Raw genomic sequence first — 20,826 nt, 5'->3', positions numbered from 1 at the left:
ATTACACAACACCAATCACAGACTGAATATTTTGTGCCCCTATTTTCATCAACGTTTTCCCACACCGTTTTCCCAACGCGACATGACATTGACTCGACTAATGTCTGAAGCAGTGCTGGAGGGAGTTGGCACCATGAATGCTGCAGGGCTGTCCATAAATCCGTTAGAGTACGAGGGGATGGAGATCTCTTCTGAACAGCATGCTGCGACACATCCCAGATATGCTCAGTAATGTGCATATCTGGGGAGTTTGGTGGCTAGCGGAAGTGTTTAAACTCAGAAGAGTGTTCCTGCTGGAATTGCCCATGTCCGTTGGAATACACAATAGACATGAATGGCTGCAGCTGATCAGACAGGATGTCTACGTCCCTGTCACTTGTCAGAATAATATCTAGACGTATCAGGGGTCCCATATAAATCCAACTGCACATTACCCACATCATTACAGAGCCTTCAACAACCTAAACAGTCTCCTGAAGTCATGCAGGGTTCATGGATTCACGAGGTTGTCTCCATACCCTACATCCGCTCGATACAATATGAAACGAGACTCGTCCGACCAGGCAACATGTTTCCAGTCATCAACAGTCCAATGTCGGTGTTGACGGACCCAGGCGAGGCATAAAGCTTTGTGTCGTGCAGTCATCGAGGGTACACGAGTGGGCCTTCGGTTCCGAAGGACCATATCATGATGTTTCGTTGAATGGTTCGCACGCTGACACTTGTTGATGGCCCAGCATTGAAATCTGCAGCAATTTCCGGAAGGATTGCACTTCTGATACGTTGAACGATTCTCTTCAGTCGTCATTGGTCTCGTTCTTGCAGGATCTTTATCGGGGGCAGTGATATCAGAGATTTGATGTTTTGCCGTATTCCTGATATTGACGGTACACTCGCGAAAGGGTCATACAGGAAAATGCCCACTTTATCGATTTCTCGGACATGCTGTGTCCCATCGCTCGTTCACCGACTATAACACCACGTTAAAACTTACTTAATTCTTTATAACCTGGCATTGTGGCAGCAGTAACCGATCTAACAACTGCGCCAGACACTTGTTGTCTTATATAGGTGTTGCCGACCGCAGCGCCGTATTCTGCCTGTTTACATACCTCTGTATTTGAATACGCATGCCTAAACCAGTTTCTTTAGTGCTTCAGTGTACCAGCCCCTTACTGCTGGCGAAGTCTGCTAATTCTCGAGTGAATTCACTGCATCTAGAACGTGCTTGTATCGTCGATACAGCATACGCAACAGTGAGTCCCATCTGTGAGCCGACCTTGTCAACATAGACTTGTCAAGATAGACTTGTTGACATAAATAAAACTGAATAAAGCTGAATTACGAGAGCAGTTCAATAAGTAATGCAACACATTTTTTTTCTCGGCCAATTTTGGTCCAAAAAACCGGAAATTTCTTGTGGAATATTTTCAATTATTCCCGCTTCGTCTCGTATAGTTTCATTGACTTCCGACAGGTGGCAGCGCTGTACGGAGCTGTTAAAATGGCGTCTGTAACGGATGTGCGTTGCAAATAACGGGCAGTGATCGAGTTTCTTTTGGCAGAAAACCAGGGCATCTCAGATATTCATAGGCGCTTGCAGAATGTCTACGGTGATCTGGCAGTGGACAAAAGCACGGTGGGTCGTTGGGCAAAGCGTGTGTCATCATCGCCGCAAGGTCAAGCAAGACTGTCTGATCTCCCGCGTGCGGGCCGGCCGTGCACAGCTGTGACTCCTGCAATGGCGGAGCGTGCGAACACACTCGTTCGAGATGATCGACGGATCACCATCAAACAACTCAGTGCTCAACTTGATATCTCTGTTGGTAGTGCTGTCACAATTGTTCACCAGTTGGGATATTCAAAGGTTTGTTCCCGCTGGGTCCCTCGTTGTCTAACCGAACACTATAAAGAGCAAAGGAGAACCATCTGTGCGGAATTGCTTGCTCGTCATGTGGCTGAGGGTGACAATTTCTTGTTAAAGATTGTTACAGGCGATGAAACATGGGTTCATCACTTCGAACCTGAAACAAAACGGCAATCAATGGAGTGGCGCCACACCCACTCCCCTACCAAGAAAAAGTTTAAAGCCATACCCTCAGCCGGTAAAGTCATGGTTACAGTCTTCTGGGACGCTGAAGGGGTTATTCTGTTCGATGTCCTTCCCCACGGTCAAACGATCAACTCTGAAGTGTATTGTGCTACTCTTCAGAAATTGAAGAAACGACTTCAGCGTGTTCGTAGGCACAAAAATCTGAACGAACTTCTCCTTCTTCATGACAACGCAAGACCTCACACAAGTCTTCGCACCCGAGAGGAGCTCACAAAACTTCAGTGGACTGTTCTTCCTCATGCACCCTACAGCCCCGATCTCGCACCGTCGGATTTCCATATGTTTGGCCCAATGAAGGACGCAATCCGTGGGAGGCACTACACGGATGATGAAGAAGTTATTGATGCAGTACGACGTTGGCTCCGACATCGACCAGTGGAATAGTACCGTGCAGGCATACAGGCCCTCATTTCAAGGTGGCGTAAGGCCGTAGCATTGAATGGAGATTACGTTGAAAAATAGTGTTGTGTAGCTAAAAGATTGGGGAATAACCTGGTGTATTTCAATGCTGAATGAAACAACCCCTGTTTCAGAAAAAAAAATGTGTTGCATTACTTATTGAACTGCCCTCGTAATATGTTGAGCTAACAGATGGCGTTACTTCAGTACTTCAGCCAAGCTCGTAAGAGCATTTTGCTGGGTCATGTCGGGACAAGAAGATCAAATATATACAGGGTGGTCAATTGATAGTGACCGGTCCAAATATCTCACGAAATAAGCATCAAACTAAAAAACTACAAAGAACGAAAATCGTATAGCTTGAAGGAGGATACCAGATGGCGCTATGGGTAGCCAGCTAGATGGTGCTGCCATAGGTCAAACGGATACCAACTGCGTTTTTTTAAATAGCAACCCCCATTTTATTACATATTCGTGTATTACGTAAAGAAATATGAATTTTTTAGTTGACCACTTTATCGGCTTTGGGATAGATGGCCCTGTAATTGTCACAAATGTACAAGTACGTGGTATCACGTAACATTCCGCCAGTGCGGACGGTATTTGCTTTGTGATACATTACCCGTGTTAAAATGGACCGTTTAGCAATTGGGGAAAATGTCGATATCGAGTTGATGTATGGCTATTGTGATCAAAATGGCCAACGGGCGTGTGCTATGTATGCTGCTCGGTGTCCTGGACGACATCATCCAAGTGTCCGGACCGTTCGCCGGTTAGTTGCGTTATTTAAGGAAACAGGAAGTGTTCAGCCACATGTGAAACGTCAACCACGACCTGCAACAAATGATGATGCCCAAGTAGGTGTTTTAGCTGCTGTCGCGGCTATCCGCACATCAGTAGGAGACAAATTGCGCGAGAATCGGGAATCTCAAAAACTTCGGTGTTGAGAATTCTACATCTACATCGATTCCACCCGTACCATATTTCTATGCACCAGGAATTGCGTGGCGACGACTTTGAACGTCGTGTACAGTTCTGCCACAGGGCACAAGAGAAATTACGGGACGATGACAGATTTTTTGCACGCGTTCTATTTAGCGACGAAGCGTCATTCACCAACAGCGGTAACGTAAACCGGCATAATATGCACTATTGGGCAACAGAAAATCCTCGATGGCTGCGACAAGTGGAACATCAGCGACCTTGGCGGGTTAATGTATGGTGCGGCATTATGGGAGGTAAGATAATTGGTCCCCATTTTATCGATGACAATCTAAATGGTGTAATGTATGCTGATTTCCTACGTAATGTTCTACCGATGTTACTACAAGATGTTTCACTGGATGACAGAATGGCGATGTACTTCCAACATTATGGATATCCGACACATAGCTCGCGTGCGGTTGAAGCAGTACTGAATAGCATATTTCCTGACAGGTGGATTGGTCGTCGAAGCACCATTCCATGGCCCGCACGTTCACCGGATCTGACGTCCACGGATTTCTTTCTATGGGGAAAGTTGAAGGATTTTTGCTGTCGTGATCCACCGACAACGCCTGAAAACATGCGTCAGCGCATTGCCAATGCATGTGCGAACATTACGGAAGGCAAAGTAGTCGCTGTTGAGAGGAATTTCGTTACACGTATTGCCAAATGCATTGAGGTTGACGGACATCTTTTTGAGCATTTATTGCATTAATGTGGTATTTACAGGTAATCAAGCTGTAACAGCATACATTCTCAGAAATGATAAGTTCACAAAGGTACATGTATCACATTCGAACAACCGAATTTTAATTTAAAAAACCTACCTGTTACCAACTGTTCGTCTAAAATTGTGTGCCATATGTTTGTGACTATTACAGAGCCATCTATCACAAAGCGAAAAACGTGGTCCAACTAAAACATTCATATCTCTTTACGTACTACGCGAATCTACATCTACATGTACATTTATACTCCGCAAGCGACGCAACGGTGTGTGGCAAAGGGCACTTTACGTGCCACTGTCATTACCTCCCTTTCCTGTTCCAGTCGCGTATGGTTCGCGGGAAGAACGACTGCCGGAAAGCCTCCGTGCGCGCTCGAATCTCTCTAATTTTACATTCGTGATCTCCACGGGAGGTATAAGTAGGAGGGAGCAATATATTCGATACCTCATCCACAAACGCACCCTCTCTAAAACCTGGACAGCAAGCTACACGCCGATGGAGAGCGCCTCTCTTGCAGAGTCTACCACTTGAGTTTGCTAAACATCTCCGTAACGCTATCACGGTTACCAAATAACCCTGTGACGAAACGCGTCGCTCTTCTTTCGATCTTCTCTATCTCCTCCGTCAACCCGATATGATACGGATCCCACACTGATGAGCAATACTCATGTATAGGTCGAACGAGTGTTTTGTAAGCCACCTCCTTTGTTGATAGACTACATTTTCTAAGGACTCTCCGAATGAATCTCAGCCTGGTACCCGCATCACCAACAACTAATTTTATATGACCATTCCACTTCAAATCGTTCCGCACACATACTCCCAGATATTTTACAGAAGTAAATGCTACCATTGTTTGTTCCGCTATCATATAATCATACAATAAAGGATTCTTCTTTCTATGTATTCGCAATACATTACATTTGTCGATGTTAAGAGTCAATTGCTACTCCTTGCACCAAGTGCCTATCCGCTGCAGATGTTCCTGCATTTCGCTACAATTTTCTAATGCTGCAACTTCTGTGTATACTACAGCATCACCCGCGAAAAGCCGCATGGAACTTCCGACACTATCTACTAGGCCATTTATACATATTGTGAAAAGCAATGGTCCCACAACACTCCCCTGTGGCACGCCAGAGGTTACTTTAACGTCTGTAGACGTCTCTCCATTAAGAACAACATGCTGTATACATATGTATTAAAAAGGGGAGGTTCCTATTTTAAAAAAAGCAGTTGATGTACGTTTGACCTATGGCAGCGCCATCTAGCGGGCCAACCATAGCGCCATCTGGTTTCCCCCTTCAAGCTAGACAAGTATCGTTCTTTGTAGTTTTTTCGTTTGACGCTTATTTCGTGAGATGGACCACCCTGTATATTGGAACCCTAAGTGTAAAGGGTGTTTACATATCACGTCCATGTAGGGACACGTTCATCATAAGATTCTGTTAACAGTTTCCAATTAATTGCAGGCTGTTTATTCCCTCACCAGGAACGCTTGATCACATCGCGTGACCTATCCATAGAGTAAATATCTCTGGAGTGAGCATTGAGTTCTGCGCATGTTGTCAACATTAAATCAGAATTGTCACGTGTTTTCGGGACTTCGCTGTGCGTGTGTGCTTTCTGCAGCGTTTGAAGTTTATAATATCAAGAGTTTTTGTTGTGTTTCACCGTTTGTTGATAGTGTAGTAGCGAGGTTGAATTACTGTTGTTGCTACGGATGCAAAGAAAAATATGTGAAAGGAGGGATAGTAACTTTCATGGGTACATACCATGTAGCTCTAATTATTGTTATCATATTAGCAAGAGACACTGTATATGTTTAAAAATTTCGAGACGCTTTGTAATTAGGGCTTGATCTATTTTTCTACAATTTTATGAGTATATAACAGATATTACGGCTCGTACAAAAGCTTACAAACAATCACTTCCTCTCGTAAATTTGATAGTGGAACAGAAAAGGGAATGGTTAGTTATTTCAGTAAATACTATCCTCCATGCATTTATCAGTGACTTGCCGGTTATGTATATAGATTACTCAGTCTACTGTTTATTTAATAAACTGGGAGTAAGTATGTAAAATGCGTTAAATAAATACCTCAAAGTGTCACCAGTAAGAAAAATTGTGCTTTAGGTCGCAAAAACGAGAAAATAAATACGCAGAAATACAAGAAAAAAGGACGAATTAGCAGGGATATAATCGCTAATGTGTGGTAAATTCTGTGTTTTTCGGACACTTGCAAAAGTACTAGCGTACTGTCAAGTCGTTTTGCAGGACTATCACTGCAAAAATGTACTTCAGGCTCTGTAATAGTATAAAGTGCCGTATCGTACCGAAAACTACCAAACATCGAACTATGACACCTATTGCAAAGAAGCAGGATGTAATATCGCTTGCCCTTAAAAGTTACGTAGCTGGTTTATTCCCGGTATCAAATGTATACTGTTAAAATGTCTGCGCAACATATATAAATAATCCACGATACGTACCAAAAGAGTCCATCTGTACTAGAGATGTACTGACATTCTAAATATACAGGGCGCTATATGGACAAACACACGACGTCCAGAGATCACGTGACCAGGCCGGCAATGTATGTTGACAACACAAAATCTGTTCTGCGCATGTGAATGCTCACTCCAGAGATATTTACTCTATGGACCTATCCGGCACTCCCTTGTCCCCAGTGTGTTAGCAACATCTCTGGGTGGCCAGCAGCTAGCCATTAGCCAATAGCCAGTAGCCAGTAGCCAGTAGCTAGGCAGTGCAGCCGCTCGGTCTCGGCTTGTCGCTGGCGGCCATTTCTCACGACTGGCGCCACTATTTATGGAGGCGCGTAAATCCGCCGGCTTAGCCTGTGTTCGGTGGCCAGTTACACCGCTACAAGGAAATGGCGCGCTGTAGCCCACAGTGAATGTGTCTGCTCCCACCATCCCGGAGAAACGGATAACCAACATTGCGGTAGACATTGAGCGTATGCCACGTCATTCTGACGTCACTCGCTGTGTCGAAGCTGCAGCTGTCTACTTCCATGATCCTTGAGTCCACAACATGTGAGGCGAACATGACGTTAAAACACATCAACGGCAAGTAGAAAGAACTGGAGGTCATACTTTCTCTGTACTGCGGGATACATTACCCTCGAAGTTACACCTCTATATATGAGGGTCGGAACTTCAATAGTGGCAACTGTTTATTCACAACCAATACAAAAGAGTTACATGTTTGCACGTGTTACTGTCCTCCAAAGTAGTCACCATGCCAGAGAAATATATAACAAACACTGCGGTAGACATTGTGCATATGCCACGTCATTCTGACGTCACTCGCTGTGTCGAAGCTGCAGCTGTGTACTTCCATGATCCTTCGGTCCACAACATGTGAGGCGAACATGATGTTAAAACACATCAACGGCAAGTAGAAAGAACTGGAGGTTATACTTTCTCTGTACTGTGGGATACATTACCCTCGAAGTTACACCTCTGTATATGAGGGTTGGAACTTAAATAGTGGCAACTGTTTATTCACAACCAATACAAAAGAGTTACATGTTTGCACCTGTTACTGTCCTCCAAAGTAGTCACCAGCGTTGTGCAGAACCCGTTGCCAGCGATTTAGAAGGTGTTGTACACAGTTAGCAAAGCCTGTTGTACTGTTGATGGTACGAATGGAGCGGTCTACTGCCTGTCGAATCTCTGGAACAGTTCTGAAGCGAATGCCACGAAGTAGTTCCTTCATCTTCGGAATCAAATCAAAGTCACAAGGACTCAAGTCCGGGGAGTATGGTGGATGGTACAGTACTTCCCAGTCCCATCGACCGAACAGAGCAGCTACAGCTTGCGCTGTATGCGCCCGCGCATTGTCGTGCAAAATGATGGGTGGGTTGCGCAGAAAGTGTCGCCGCTTCTTTCGTAAAGCTGGTCGCAGGTGATGCTCCAAAAATGAACAGTAATACTGTGCATTGACGATCTGCCGTGGAGGAACGTAATGCGTTAGGATAACACCATCACAGTCGTACATGAGAATCACCATAACTTTAGACCGCCCCATTCGCACCATCAACAGAACAGGCTCTGCTAATGGTATACTACACCTTCCACATCGCTGGCAACGGGCTCTACACAACGCTGGTGACTTCTTTGAAGGACAGTAACAGGTGCAGACATGTAAGTCTTTTGTATCGGTTGTAAATAAATAGTTGCCACTATGAAAGTTCCAAACCTCGTACATAAGGAAATGTGCTGAGTAAATCATCATTGGACAGAAGCTTCAGATTTGGAAAGGGTGTTGACCTTATATTGTAAGCGTCGTTTGGTTCAAATGACTCTGAGCACTATGGGACTTAACTTCTATGGTCATCAGTCCCCTAGAACTTAGAACTACTTAAACCTAACTAACCTAAGGACAGCACACAACACCCAGCCATCACGAGGCAGAGAAAATCCCCGACCCCGCCGGGAATCGAACCCGGGAACCCGGGCATGGGAAGCGAGAACGCTACCGCACGACCACGAGCTGCGGACTAAGCGTCGTTTAAGAAGGGATTTTTCGAAATAGTGGATGAAACGTACTTTGAAAATATATCACTGTTAAGGCAATTTTTAAGTTAGACCTACAGAAATGGGTAACTCTCTTCTTGGTCAGAAATAAAGAAACGCTTGTTTCAGCATTTTTGGAAATTTAACTCTTATGGGTGTGAAATAATGTGTGAATTTCTCTGAAAATAAATAATTATTGAAGAACTTATAAAGAATTTTAAGAATGCCACAGCTATGAAAATTGGTGTTTAACGTCTCGATTACAAATAAAAAATACGTATTTCAGTGTTTCTTGGAAGTTCGTCCCTAAGGTGGTGAAATTGGGGATGAAAATTTCTAGGAAAATATTGTATTAAAACGTACTTGCAGCTGGTGGGGAGGCTTGCGTGCCTCAGCGATACAGATGGCCGTACCGTAGGTGCAACCACAACGGATGAGTATCTGTTGAGAGGCCAGACAAACGTGTGGTTCCTGAAGAGGGGCAGCAGCCTTTTCAGTAGTTGCAGGGGCAACAGTCTGGATGATTGACTGATCTGGCCTTGTAACACTAACCAAAACGGCCTTGCTGTGCTGGTACTGTGAACGGCTGAAAGCAAGGGGAAACTACGACCGTAATTTTTCCCGAGGGCATGCTGCTTTACTGTATGCATAAATGATGATGGCGTCCTCTTGGGTAAGATAATCCGGAGGTAAAATAGTCCCCCATTCGGATCTCCGGGCGGGGACTACTCAAGAGGACGTCGTTATCAGGAGAAAGAAAACTGGCGTTCTACGGATCGGAGCGTGGAATGTCAGATCACTTAATAGGCAGGTAGGTTAGAAAATTTAAAAAGGGAAATGGATAGGTTAAAGTTAGATATAGTGGGAATTAGTGAAGTTCGGTGGCAGGAGAAACAAGACTTCTGGTCAGGTGACTACAGGGTTATAAACACAAAATCAAATAGGGGTAATGCAGGAGTAGGTTTAATAATGAATAGGAAAATAGGAATGCGGGTAAGCTACTACAAACAGCATAGTGAACGCATTATTGTGGCCGAGATAGATACGAAGCCCACACCTACTACAGTAATACAAGTTTATATGCCAACTAGCTCTGCAGATGACGAAGAAATTGAAGAAATGTATAATGAAATAAAAGAAATTATTCAGATAGTGAAGGGTGGCGAAAATTTAATAGTCATGGGTGACTGGAATTCAGTAGTAGGAAAAGGGAGAGAAGGAAACGTAGTAGATGAATATGGATTGGGGCTAAGAAATGAAAGAGGAAGCCGCCTGGTAGAATTTTGCACAGAGCATAACTTAATCATAGCTAACACTTGGTTCAAGAATCATAAACGAAGGCTGTATACATGGAAGAAGCCTGGAGATACTGACAGGTTTCAGATAGATTATATAATGGTAAGACAGAGATTTAGGAACCAGATGTGGACTCTGACCACAATCTATTGGTTATGAACTGTACATTAAAACTGAAGAAATTGCAAAAAGGTGGGAATTTAAGGAGATGGGACCTGGATAATCTAAAAGAGCCAGAGGTTGTACAGAGTTTCAGGGAGAGCATAAGGGAACAATTGACAGGAATGTGGGAAAGAAATACAATAGAAGAAGAATGCGTAGATTTGAAGAATGAAATAGTGAAGGCAGCAGAGGATCAAGTAGGTAAAAAGACGAGGGCTAGTAGAAATCCTTGGGTAACAGAAGAAATTTTGAATTTAATTGATGAAAGGAGAAAACATAAAAATGCAGTAAATGAAGCAGGCAAAAAGGAATACAAACGTCTCAAAAATGAGGTCGACAGGAAGTGCAAAATGGCTAAGCAGGGATGGCTAGAGGACAAATGTAAGGATGTGGAGGCTTATCTCACTAGGGGTAAGATAGATACTGCCTACAGGAAAATTAAAGAGACATTTGGAGAAAAGAGAACCACTTGCATGAATATCAAGAGCTCAGATGGAAACCCAGTTCTAAGCAAAGAAGGGAAAGCAGAAAGGTGGAAGGAGTATATAGAGGGTGTATACAAGGGCGATGTACTTGAGGACAATATTATGGAAATGGAAGAGGATGTAGATGAAAATGAAATGGGAGATACGATACTGCGTGAAGAGTTTGACAGAGCACTGAAAGAGTCGAAACAAGGCTCCCGGAGTAGACAACATTCCATTGGAACCACTGACTACCTTGGGAGATCCAGTCCTGACAAAACTCTACCATCTGGTGAGCAAGATGTATGAGACAGGCGAAATACCGTCAGATTTCAAGAAGAATATAATAATTCCAATCCCAAAGAAAGCCGGTGTTGACAGATGTGAAAATTATCGAACTATCAATTGAATAAGTCACAGCTGCAAAATACTAACGCAAACGCTTTAGAGACGAATGGAAAAACTAGTAGAAACCGACCTCTGGGAAGATCATTTTGGATTCCCTAGAAATGTTGGAACACGTGAGGCAATACTGACCTTACGACTTATCTTAGAAGCTAGATTAAGGAAGGGCAACCCTACGTTTCTAGCATTTGTAGACTTAGAGAAAGGTTTTGACAATGTTGACTGGAATACTCTCTTTCAAATTCTGAAGGTGGCAGGGGTAAAATACAGGGAGAGAAAGGCTATTTGCAATTTGTACAGAATCCAGATTGCAGTTATAAGAGTCGAGGGACATGAAAGGGAAGCAGTGGTTGGGAAGGGAGTGAGACAGGGTTGAGGTCTCTCCCCGATGTTATTTAATCTGTATATTGAGCAAAATGTGAAGGAAACAAAAGAAAAATTCGGAGTAGGTATTAAAATTCATGGAGAAGTAACAAGAACTTTGAGGTTCGCCGATGACATCGTAATTCTGTCAGAGACAGCAAAGGACTTGGAAGAGCAGTTGAACGGAATGGATAGTGTCTTGAAAGGAGGATATAAGATGAACATCAACAAAAGCAAAACGAGGATAATGGAATGTAGTCGAATTAAGCCGGGTGATGCTGAGGGAATTAGATTAGGAAACGAGACACTTAAAGTAGTAAAGGAATTTTGCTATTTGGAGAGCAGAATAACTGATGACGGTCGAAGTAGAGAGGATATAAAATGTAGACTGGCAATGGCAAGGAAAGCGTTTCTGAAGAAGAGAAATTTGTTAACATCGAGTATTGAATTAAGTGTCAGGAAGTCGTTTCTGAAAGTATTTCTATGGAGTGTAGCCATGTATGGAAGTGAAACATGGACGATAAATAGTTTGGACAAGAAGTGAATAGAAGCTTTCGAAATGTGGTGCTACAGAAGAATGCTGAAGATTAGATGGGTAGATCACATAACTAATGAGAAAGTATTGAATAGGATTGGGGAGAAGAGAAATTTGTGGCACAACTTGACCAGAAGAAGGGATCGGTTGGTAGGACATGTTCTGAGGCATCAAGGGATCACCAATTTAGTATTGGAGGGCAGCGTGGAGGGTAAAAATCGTAGAGGGAGACCAAGAGATGAATACACTAAGCAGATTCAGAAGGATGTAGGTTGCAGTAGGTATTGGGAGATGAAGAAGCTTGCACAGGATAGAGTAACATGGATAGCTGCATCAAACCAGTCTCAGGACTGAAGACCACAACAACAACAACTTAAAACTAAATACAGGGTGTTACAAAAAGGTACGGCCAAACTTTCAGGAAACACTCCTCACGCACAAAGAAAAAAAATATGTTATGTGGACATGTGTCCGGACACGCTTACTTTTCATGTTAGAGCTCATTTTATTACTCCTCTTCAAATCACATTAATCATGGAATGGAAACACGCAGCAACAGAACGTACCAGCGTGACTACAAACACTTTGTTACAGGAAATGTTCAAAATGTCATCCGTTAGCGAGGATACATGCATCCACCCTCCGTCGCATGGAATCCCTGATGCGCTGATGCAGCCCTGGAGAACGGCGTGTTGTATCACAGCCGTCCACAATACGAGCACGAAGAGTCTCTACATTTGGTACCGGGGTCGCGTAGACAAGAGCTTTCAAATGCCCCCATAAATGAAAGTTATAGTGTTGGCAGAAGAGCCAACACTGTGTTTCTACAGGAGGCCGAAATGCACGCGTTTAATTACACGCTGACTGGCGTGAGGTCTGGAACAGGACAATATCTTGAGAACTGCAAATAAAGTACGTAGATGATGTAATACTTAACTTTAATCCACAATTGTAGAACATCTCTCGTTACGGTACATGCTTCATAATATTAATTATCAACTGCTATGGCGCCTTGCTAGGTCGTAGCAAATGACGTAGCTGAAGGCTATGCTAACTATCGTCTCGGCAAATAAGAGCGTATCGGTCAGTGTAGCTTCGCTAGCAAAGTCGGCTGTACAACTGGGGCGAGTGCTAGGACGTCTCTCTAGACCTGCCGTGTGGTGGCGCTCGGTCTGCTATCACTGACAGTGGCGACACGCGGGTCCGGCGTATACTAATGGACCGCGGCCGATTTAAAGGCTACCACCTAGCAAGTGTGGTGTCTGGCTGTGACACCACAAAAGTCAAGAGGGTTGAGGTCAGGAGAGCGTGGAGCCCATGGAATTGGTCCACCTCTACCAATCCATCGGTCACCGAATCTGTTGTTGAGAAGCGTACGAACACTTCGACTGAAATGTGCAGGAGCTCCATCGTACGTGAACCACATGTTGTGTCGTACTTGTAAAGGCACATGTTCTAGGAGCACAGGTAGAGTATCCCGTATGAAATCATGATAACGTGCTCCATTGAGCGTAGGTGGAAGAACATGGGGCCCAATCAAGACATTACCGACAATGCCTGCCCAAACGTTCACAGAAAATCTGTGTTGATGACGTGATTGCACCATAGCGTGCGGATTCTCGTCAGCCCACACTTGTTGATTGTGAATGGGCATCTGCCAACTCCGCATTTGTAAACATTGCACTGACTGCAAAACCGCGTTCGTGATGAACAGTAACCTGTTGATGCTACGTACTGATGTGCTTGATGCTAGATTACCTTCCTTCAATTGTGCCAACTGGCGGTGAATCGAGGAAGTACAGTACATACTGACGAAACTAAAATGAGCTCTAACATGGAAGTTAAGCGTTTCTGGACACGTGTCCACATAACGTCTTTTCTTTATTTGTGTGTGAAGAATGTTTCCTGAAAGTTTGCCCGTACCTTTTTGTAACACCCTGTATATGGACATTGCTGTTTAACGTCCGTATTACGGGATGAAACTTTCTATGGAAATATTATCACAAGAACTCAATAAGTAGGTTTAAGAAACAACTCTGACCCCAGTTACCAAAACCTCTCTTTAACCATAAGTACATTCGGGAAAGACCGCGCTCCTGTGGCCTTAAATGGCGTGAAAAGCTTAGAAAATGTTCTAATTTGTAAACACCATAAACATTTGATTGGAGATAAACAAAAAATGTGTGCTGGCAATGCAGTCTATATGAGCGCAGCAGCGGGCGCTAAAACTACGAGTGTGGTTTGAAAAGTTCTCGGAACGGAATGGAAGAAAAGTACTTAAATCACTGAAACTCTTTTTATTTTTCAATGTAGTCTCCTTGTAGATTAATGCACTTGGTCCAGTGATGTTGCAGTTCCTTGCTCCCATCTCGAAAATAAGTTTCCTCCAGGCCTGCAAAATAGTTGTCGACTCCGGCTATCAATTCTTCGTTTGAAGTGAATCTTCGTCCACAAAGAAAAATTTTCAGTTTTTGGAAGAGATAGAAGTCTGATGGAGCGATATCAGGTGAGTAACACGAGTTTGGCAACAATTCATACCTTAGTTCGTGTAATTTTGCCATTGGGACGGCACATGTGTGCGGGCGTGCATTGTCTTGATGGAAGATGACTTTCTTCCTTGCTAAACCTGGCCTTTTTTTCGCGTATCTTTTGTTTCAATTTCGCCAGGAGGTTAGCATAGTATTCTCCAGTAATTGTTCGCCCAGTGGGGAGATTATCTACAAACAGAATCCCCTTCGCATCACAGAACACTGATGCCTTGACCGTTCCCGCCGAAGGAATTGCCTTTGCTTTCTTTGGTGGTGGATAATGAGCATGTTTCCACTGCTTTGACTGTTGTTTTGCCTCTGAGGTATAGCAGTGTACCCAAGTTTCATCTGTGGTCACAAACGGTCGCAAAAAATCTTGTTCGTTTCTCCTAAAACGGCCATACATTGTTTCGATATGTCCATTTCCGTGCGTTTTTGATCCACCATCAAGCGTCGCGGCACCCATTTTGCAGATAATTTTTTCATTTCTAATTCTTCAGTTAAAATGTGATATAGGCTTGCAGATGACGTCTGGCAAGTGTGAGCAATTTCACATACTTTCAATCGGCGAGCCTCCGTGACCATTTTGTGCACTTTTGCAATGATCTCTGGAGTAGTGACACATCTTGGCTGACCCCTGCGCGGATCATCATTTAAGCTCTCCCTACCAAATTTAAATTCATTTGACCACTTTGCAACAGCTGAATATGAAGGATCGGAGTTCCCCAACGTATTCCGGAAATCGATACGAATGTCCTTTGCTTTCATACCTTTCTTTACGAAAATTAATCACTGCTCGAATCTCGAATTTTCCCATCTTTGCAAATCACTACGCGGGAACAACATCAGAACCGTGTCACCGCCACAGATCTCTATTAAGACCACTGACGTGGCACTTGTTTACAGGCAACAGTCCAATGAATATCACGTGAACAACTCGTTGCGCTAGCGCTGACCTCTCGCGGCGATTTCGAGAACTTTTCAAACCACCCTCGAAGTTGTTTACAAATGCGAGAAGTTCTGCATTCTGCAGCGGGTAAGCGAGATATTAACGTGTTTCCAAGAATAAGTTCCATAACTTACTGATATAGTTGTACTAAATATTTTTACTGATACGCTTTCATCAAATGTGAGACGAATTGCTGATTTACAATCAAAAAGTAAGCAGGAGCCAGCCAATTAACGTATCTATTCAATGATGTTCATTAAGGTATCTTAGCAACATAAGTTTACTTTCTACAAACTGTGAGAATTAGTTTCAGGAGTTGGTCTGTAACTAGAAATGGTGTGCACCCATTGTAACGGACGAATTAAAGCGGCAGCTCATTAATCGTACATGTATGTCGTGTGAACAGCTGCTGTTTCAAAAAACCACCACTATGAGGAGGTCTCGAAAACTCGTCGGTACAGGTAAAATTTGTTGTAATAGGATGACTACAATCGTCTTATTGCTGGTTAAAGATGTCGTTTAGTTGAAAACGTTCTTGTTTCGAAAGCATGCCCTAAAAGAACTAGCTCATACATTTTCTTTTATGTTTTATAGGAGGCTGAGTCTAGGTTATTTTCAACTACTTTGAAAAATCTGTCAGTATTTTCCACATGTTTGATTCTGAGTGGTAGTTTGTTTCTTTACAAACGATCAACATGCTCTGAATTTTGCATTTATATATTTCATGCTTACAGTAACTTCTACATCTAAGTGTTTACTATGCTATTCACAATAAAGTGCCCGACAGAGGGTTCAATGAACCACCTTCAAACTGTCTGTCTATCGATCCACACTCAAACGGCGCGCGGGGAAAACGAGGACTTAAATTTTTCTGTGCGGGCCCTGATTTCTCTTATTTTATCGTGATGATCATTTCTCCCTATGTAGGTGGGTGCCAAGAGAATGTTTTCGCAACCGAAAGAGAAAACTGGTGATTGAAATTTCATGAGACGATCCCGTCGCAACGAAAAACGCCTTTGTTTTAATGATTGCTACTCCAGTTCACGTATCATGTCTGTGACACCATCTCACCTATTTCGCGATAATACAAAACGAGCTGCCCTTCTTTGTACTTTTTCGATGTCATCCGTCAGTCCCACCTGATGCGGACCCCACACCGCACAGCAATACTCCAGAATAGGGCGGACAAGCGTGGTGTAAGCAGTCTCTTTAGTAGACCTGTTGCACCTTCTAAGTGTTATGCCAATGAATCGCAGTCATTGGTTTGCTCTACCCACAACACTATCTATGTGATCGTTCCCATTTAGGTTATTTATAATTGTAATCTCTAAGTATTTAGTCGAATTTACGGCCTTCAGATTTGTGTGACTTATCGCGTAATCAAAATTTAACGGATTTCTTTTTGTACTCATGTGAATAACTTCCACTTTACCTTATTCAGGATCAATCGCCAGTTTTCACACAGTACTGATATCTTGTCAAAATCATTTTGCAATTCCTTTTGGTCATCTGCTGACTTTACAACATTGTAAATGACAGCATCATCTGCAATCAATCTAGGAGGGCTACTTAGATTTCTCCTATGTCGATAATATAGATCAGGAACAACAGAGAGCCCATAACACTTCCTTGGGGTACGCCGGATATTACTTCTGTTTTACTCGATGACTTTCCGTCTATTACTTCGAACTGTTACCTTCCTGACAGGAAATCTCGAATCCCATCGCACAACTGAGGCGATATTCCATAGGCATGCAGTTTGGTTAGAAGACGCTTGTGAGGAACGGTGTCGAAAGCCTTCTGGAAATCTAAAAATATGGAATCAATTTTACATCTCCTGTCGATAGCACTCATTACTTCATGAGTATAAAGAGCTAGTTGTGTTTCACACGATGTTTTCTGCATCCGTGCTGACTGTGTGTCAATAAATTGTTTTCTTTGAGGTAATTCATAATGTTCGAACACAGTTGTTTGTTGTGGTCTTCAGTCCTGAGACTGGTTTGATGCAGCTCTCCATGCTACTCTATCCTGTGCAAGCTTCTTCATCTCCCAGTACCTACTTCAACCTACATCTTTCTGAATCTGCTTAGTGTATTCATCTCTTGGTCTCCCTCTACGATTTTTACCCTCCATGCTTCCCTCCAATACTAAATTGGTGATCCCTTGATGCCTCAAAACGTGTCCTACCAACCGATCCCTTCTTCTAGTCAAGTTGTGCCACAAACTTCTCTTCTCCCCAATCCTATTCAATATCTCCTCATTAGTTACGTGATCTACCCACCTTATCTTCAGCATTTTTCTGTAGCACCACATTTCGAAAGCTTCTATTCCCTTCTTGTCCAAACTAGTTATCGTCCGTGTTTCACTTCCATACATGGCTACACTCCATACAAATACTTTCAGAAACGACTTCCTGACAAATCTATACTCGATGTTAACAAATTTCTCTTCTTCAGAAACGATTTCCTTGCCATTGCCAGTCCAAATTTTATATCCTCTCTACTTCGACCATCATCAGTTATTTTACTCCCTAAATAGCAAAACTCCTTTGCTACTTTAAGTGTCTCATTTCCTAATCTAATTTCCTCAGCATCACCCGATTTAATTTGACTACATTCCATTATCCTCGTTTTGCTTTTGTTGATGTTCATCTTATATCCTCCTTTCAAGACACTGTCCAATCCGTTCAACTGCTCTTCCACGTCCTTTGCTGTCTCTGACAGAATTACAATGTCATCGGCAAACCTCAAAGTTTTTACTTCTTCTCCATGAATTTTAATACCTACTCCGAATTTTTCTTTCGTTTCCTTTACTGCTTGCTCAATATACAGATTGAATAACATCGGGGAGAGGCTACAACCCTGTCTCACTCCTTTCCCAACCACTGCTTTCCTTTCATGCCCCTCGACTCTTATAACTGCCATCTGGTTTCTGTACAAATTGTAAATAGCCTTTCGCTCCCTGTATTTTACCCCTGCCACCTTCAGAATTTGAAAGAGAGTAATCCAGTTAACATTGTCAAAAGCTTTCTCTAAGTCTACAAATGCTAGAAACGTAGGTTTGCCTTTTCTTAATCTTTCTTCTAGGATAAGTCGTAAGGTTAGTATTGCCTCACGTGTTCCAACATTTCTACGGACATGTTCCAAAATCCTACTGCAAATGGACCTTAGTGATATGGGCCTGTAATTCAGCGGATCACTCCTATATCCCTTTTTTGGTTTTGATGTGACTTGAGCAATTTTGCAGTCTTTAGGTACGGATCTTTCTATGAGCGAGCGGTTGTGTATAATTGCTAAATATGGAGGTATTGTATCAGTATACTCTGAAAAGAACCTGACTGGTATACAAACTGGACCGGAGACTTTGTCTTTATTAGTAATTTGTATATTATTGACAGTAACTCACTCCTGACAGAGAGGGAGAGAGAGAGAGAGAGCACTTTTATATGTACAAGGTGCCCAGTAAGGTTTCAGAGTGACATATCTCGAGAAATAAGTACGACACTCGAGTGCAACAAAAGGTAATTGTGAAAGCTCTAAGAATTTTATTCAGAAGTTTTACGGAAGTTTCAAAATAGTTCAAAAAGCTGCTAAAGCGCTGTACAGTGTCCTCCGTAAGCAGTCTTTGCAGTCACATCACAATCTTTTCGAAATATCTATCACTCGCAATACGGGTGTGGCGCGAACGAACATTGAAATTTGCCATCACTTTCCGTAGTGTCTCAACGGAAATGAATCGTCGATTAATATTCCCAGTATCGCATACAATGGAGATCATAAGGGACAAAGTTGCTCCAGATGTTTGTGACTTAACTGAATTATGTCTTCGTTCGAGCTATTTTAAATACAATGGTGAATTCTATGAACAGGCTGACGGCCTTGCTATGGGTTCAACCGTATCACCTGCTGCAGCTGACATTTTTCTGGGACGTTTTGAGCAACAGGCATTAAGTAGGACTCCTTTGAAGCCTTCTTGCTGGCTCCTCTGTGTAGACGATACATTTGTTATGTGGCCACACAGCGAAGAAGAACTTCATGCGTTACACAATTTCTTAAATGGAATTCATCCCAAAATCAAATTTGAGAGTGAGGTCGGTCCCCCGTTCCTATATGTGTTGGTGTACAGAAGATCTGATAACACTCTAGGTCACAGAGTGTACAGAAAGTTGAGTGCAACACAAACAGGTATTTAGATGCTACTTCGCACCACCACCCAGCCCAGAAGCAAGCAGTACTCAACACTCTGTCTTCACGTGCCTTCCGTGTCAGCGATGACGACAACCTGCAATCGGAGTTGGATTTTTTTAAAGAGGACAATGAAGGCGAATGGCTATAATAGTTATTCAATTGACAGGGTATTTAAGCGGAATATTAATCACGCTAATAAGAATGACGCGCCTGCTACGATCGCAGGTTCGAATCCTGCCTCGGGCATGGACGTGTGTGATGTCCTTAGGTAAGTTAGGTTTAAGTAGTTCTAAGTTCTAGGGGACTGATGACCTCAGATGTTAAGTCACATAGTGCTCTGAGCCATTTGAACCAATAAGAATGACGTGGAACCGCCATCTCACTCCGTCACGTTATCCTTCTTTTCTGGGGTCACTGACCGGATAAGCAGAATTCTAAAGAAAAATGATATTCGGGCATCTGTCTTTAGTCAAAACAAAATAAAAGATTTTTTCCGACAACAAAAAAGATGCACTTGGTTGCCTCCACAATGCAGGCGTCTATTATGTGACATGGTTCCGCAAAGTGTAAATACACGGTTTCAGTTAGTCAAACATTCAATTAAGTTGTCCCAGAGACAACACTCCCACATCGCGATACTGTGCGGGATTTGATTAACAAATTTCGAAGTACGGGTTCAGTGACAGATGCACCGAGAAGTGGTCGTTCTAGCGTTTTCTTTGAGGATAAACTACTCGACATTTCCGATAAAATGTCCACGAGTCGGAAGAAGTCTGTAAGAAAACTCGCCCAGGAAATCCATGTTAGTGTCGGAACGGCCCACACAGCTGTAAGGAAAAAGTTAGAACTTTTCCCATACAAAGCGACAGTCGTGCAAGAACTGAAAAATACTGATAATGGCAAGAGACTGCATTATTGTCAATGGTTCAAAAATTTCGTTCAACAAAATGGAAGGGATATTCTTAATAAAACGTTTTTCACCGATGAGGTGTGGTTTCATTTAGCCGGTTACATGAACTCCCAAAATTCTCGTAAGTGGAGTACAGCAAATCCATTGTGTATTCATGAGGAACTACTTCATTCTGTGAAAATAGGAGTTTGGATTGTAATTTATAAACGTCGGATTGTGGGTCCCATATTTTTCAAGGAAACAATAAATGCACAATGATAC

This window comes from Schistocerca piceifrons, chromosome 10, assembly GCF_021461385.2.
Source record: "Schistocerca piceifrons isolate TAMUIC-IGC-003096 chromosome 10, iqSchPice1.1, whole genome shotgun sequence".
Taxonomy (NCBI): domain Eukaryota; kingdom Metazoa; phylum Arthropoda; class Insecta; order Orthoptera; family Acrididae; genus Schistocerca; species Schistocerca piceifrons.
This window is presented reverse-complemented; position numbering follows the sequence as displayed.